This window comes from Thermobia domestica, chromosome 8 (genome assembly GCF_964235325.1).
Source record: "Thermobia domestica chromosome 8, izTheDome1.hap1.1, whole genome shotgun sequence".
Lineage (NCBI taxonomy): Eukaryota > Metazoa > Arthropoda > Insecta > Zygentoma > Lepismatidae > Thermobia > Thermobia domestica.
In genome coordinates this window covers 1,687,990-1,692,692 of record NC_137461.1, presented here as the reverse complement: position 1 = coordinate 1,692,692, position 4,703 = coordinate 1,687,990, and positions in this window count along the sequence as shown.

Here is a 4,703-nt window from a genome sequence, read left to right as displayed (position 1 = left end):
TCCGCTAGATGTCTTACGCGTCTATTGGCCCAAGGGCAATCCTTACATATACAGACAAGCTAACCACAGCAAGATGAACTTTTACATGAAATCCATTTAATTTTCTCATAATCGACAGTTCATAATACGTTAATATTCTGGTTATGTTAAGATTATAGTTTATAAAATAAACATACTGAGCAAACACTTGCCTTTGTTGGGGCCGCGGTGGCTCAGTGTTAGAGCGTTCACATCTGGTATATGAGATCCTTGGTTCGATCCCAGCTCGCGCCAGTGAACTTTGTGGTGGACAAACACCGTGTGCGTGGGTTTCCTCGGGGTTTTCCAGTTTCCTCCCACTTTCTTCATTTCACCATTTCATTCATTTCTCATCATCACCGTCTCCTTTAGCCTCGCCGGCATAACCGTGTGACATAAAAACTTCAAGATTTCATTTTCATTTTGAATTTTAAGATTTCAGATTAGGGTCAGGGAGAAAATATTTTAAAAAAATCATAAGCAATCACTGGTAAATACTATATTTGGAAAAGTAAATTTAACAAATAATGAGCTTAAGAAAAGGAATTTATCGTTAATAGTTAGCTACATTGTTTAGTCCAACCAAAACTGATATATATATATATATATATATATATATATATATATATATATATATATATATATATATATATATATATATATATATTAAAAGACTTAAATATATGCCATGTTCTGGCTTAGTAGTAGAGTGCTCAACTCTGATGCGAGAAGTCACTGGTTCGACTCCATGCCATGTGAGTTCATGCTGGATAACATGTCAATTCTTTCACAATCATTTATTTTCACTAGGTTTCTGTCTCCTTTAGCCTAATGGGCATGATCGTGAGATTAAACTGAACATTTAATTTATTTTTATTTTATTTTATGTGGTATGTTCCTTGAACTCTATTTTAAAATTATTTGTAATAAACGATACCAGTGGCGTAATTAGGATTTTGTTTCGGGAGGGGTTATGCACAACACGAGGAAGCAGGGGGGGGGGAAATTACACACCTGAGTTTGAGAATTATATACATTTTAATTTATGCATAAATTGAACTTTTAATGGTGAGAATTGCAGACTGGTGAATCTTAAGTGATACCGGTATGATACACACAAAAAATTAGCAGTGAATCTAACCTTTTATTCTATTCATAGAAGAAAAACGAAAAATCCTCTTGGCCTACCAAATTTTCCGGGCTACTTATTCCCCCCCCCCTCTTGATTTTCTTTAGTTCAAACATTTACCTTTCTTTATAACTAAACGATGTAAATATTCCTTTGCTATAATAACTGAAGTTCCGTTATGTTGATATCCGTGGAAATTGGTGTAGAACACCAGTTTCGCTTAGTTTTCGAGTTACTGACGATAACTAACTTGAATCACAACTAACAACAGTCGAAAGTATGATAGGAGAAACGAAAGAAAGTAACAACTAAGAAAAAGAAACACAAGAGTAGAATGGACGAAAGAAAGAAAAAAGAAGGCAGTTCTTACATGAAATGAAATTTGACAAATACGGTATTATTTCTGAACAAAGAGCATAAGAAAATGGAAAGTCAATGAAATTCTTAGAAATGGTAAGAAGGATTCTTGTTGTACATGAAATGCAAAAAAACTAACAAATTTATTTCGGAGGGCTTGAGCCCGATAGCCCTCCCCTAAATACACCACTGACCAATAGTAAACTTCAGTCTCTTATGTTCATAATTGTGTTTCTAGTTTTAGGAGTATAATTCACAGTCTTATGTTTCTTTCTTTCTTTTTAACCAGAAAACAAGATAAGCGAATGAACTTTAAAATTTGTCAAATGATAAGAGAACATGTGATTATGTAACGAGTGTTGATAATCGTATTTCGTTTCCAATAAATAATTTTAGTATTCTTCTTCTCCGTCTTGAATAATAATGATCTTTATTTCAGAGCCTATAACAGCTTGTTAGTAAAAACACAGCACATTGTGTTGTATCAGAGTACTATATTACGATATACATAATAATAATAATAATAATAATAATAATAATAATAATAATAATAATAATAATAATAATAATAATAATAATAATAATAATAATAATAATAATAATAATAATAAACAAGAAAACAGTAAAAAGAGAATAACTAATATAAAACAATATAAATAAGTCATAAGCAGGAGCTCCTCCCTGTCTAATCGGTTAGCGTACGCGCCTTTGGCGTGGGAGACCCGCGTTCGATTCCCGGCGGGAGCTCATGTGGTTCGGATTCCATGTTAGTCAGTAGGTCCACGTCTCATATTGCCTCGCTGCTGAACGGGACGTTAAACCCAAACTCAACTCAAGTCATAAGCAGAATAAGTACTTGCCATATTGTTAAAATCTTCATGCTTTCGATCTAATTAAAACAAATAATATAAGAACAGCTGTTTTAAAATTATATTTCAGCTTAATGTTGCTAAATTTATTGCTTAAAAACTATCAATTACGTCTCAATGCTAGATTTATATGTTTGTGCTCAAGAAAAGTTTATATGTTTATGACCAATCCTTTCTACAGTGAGTTCTCGGAAACTATAAAAAGATGACGTTTTCACAGATCGATTGCAAATCTTCTGTAGATTGTTCAGTTCTAATTAAATCTTTAAAAAAATGGCTGTTATTACTTTAATACATTTTCAGGGATACACCGGAAGTATTGAAATTTTAAAAAGTAAAGCCTCATATCCTACGAGTTATACATTTTAACACCACATAATTGTATACGTGAGTAGTATATCTCTCAGGAGTTTGTTCCATGCTTAAATCATGAAAAACGACGGATAACCATTTCTCCAGTCTAAGATGAATCTTTATGGTGTGCAGTGTTTTGCCCAACGAACATCACATATCACTGACATGATAGGTCTAATTAATTGTGTATATAATGTATTTGCTTATTAATTACACAATGCATGCAAGAAGAAAGAAAACACTGATCATACATGAATTAGAAACTCTAGCCGGAAATAAGCTCAAATCTTGCAAACGATGCGAAATATTGAAAAAATAATCGAAAAAAATCTCCCCTTTATGATACCCCTTGCCGATTTTTAGCAAGACATACTTTATTTGCATCCGTCAAGGGACATGTGCAAATGTTGTGAGGAATGACAAGGAGATTCATGATCATTGTGAATGATGCACAGGTACAGCTAGTCTATATATTAAAATGTTAGAAAAATTTATGTTTGTAGCCAATTTTTTTCGACAATGAGTTCTTGAAAACCACAAGTGCTAGAAGCGTGCCATATTCGCTGGTCGATTCCAAATTTTGTGTAGATTTCCCAGTTCTCATTCAAATTTTCAAAAAAAAAAAAAAAAAATTGTCCTTATTTTTCTATTCCATATTTTAGACGTCGTTTTGACCCTATTAGTTTAATGTTATCACTAGGACGTTAAGGTTGATACCCTTGTGAAAGGCAACCAGTAGAGGAGCTACGTATAGTGGGTTGATGGACATTTCAGGCGCTTTGCTTTAATCTGAGTGACAAAACCTATTGCAAGCTAGCAACTTCGAAGGATTGTAGACCCACAATGAAGCGTACTCGAATATGGAATTATAAGAAAAAAATATTTCCATTTCGTATCATGTACTACTTATCCAAGTTTTCCACAAATTTCCCCCAACATCCTATGTATTAAAATACTACATTTTATATGTTTGTCTATAGCAATTCACTCCCTTTGAGAGTCTTCCTGTCCTTTACTTGTGTTTGTAAAGGACTTGAACAGATATAGTGAGAAGTAGGAAGGAGATTCACGCTTATATTACAACTATGCGCCGGATAAATAGCGCTGTTGAGCTAGTATACTTAAAGAATTTGTCAATCGTTTTAACATTTCGCGTTTCCAGTATAGATGAATTAAAACCGTAATGTTTCTTGCACTATGTTTTGGTGCTTTAAAACCTGTTTCCTAAACAGTATTCACGAATGTATATTCGAGTGTATTCACTTCATCATTATACATTTTATCAGTACACACAGCAATTCAAAGTTTTACAGTACTTTATCAGTACACATAGCAGTCCAAAGTTTTACGGCATTTTATCAGTATAAACAACAGTTCGTAATTTACATTTGATTTGTACACACGGGAGTTCAACTAGTATCTCTTTTGCGTCCATTTTGTTAAAAATCTTTTCCTCTATGTGTAAGGTTTTCTAAACCCCAGTAATCAAACGTAGTGAATTCATTTACATTTTCATTTTAATACGACAAGAAGTCTAATAAATATATTTGCACAGATTCTATCTTGTTTGTCAAAGTTTTACAAACGCTGTTTCATATTACCGACCTAAATTCTAGTTCTGATCTTACAAATAGTTTATATAAGCACAAATACTTCTTTAGAACATAGATCACTATTTAAAAACAAAGCTTACTGAAACCTTGTAGTGTCTCGTAAGGATTTAGATTTCTTAAGATTTGTAAGAATTTAATTTCTATGTAAAAACGAAAGAAAAAGTATCTGAAATAGTGATGATATGTTTCAGTTGAATACACTCTAAGTTATGAGAATAAACTGACCAGGCAGTCGGAAAGGTGTATAGCAAGAAGTAAGGCACTCCGTTTTATTGTAGTAACAAGTATACCTAATAAGAACTAAATATATTCATTAAGCATATTCTAGTCTAAATTAATTTGACATACATTAATAGGGCTATA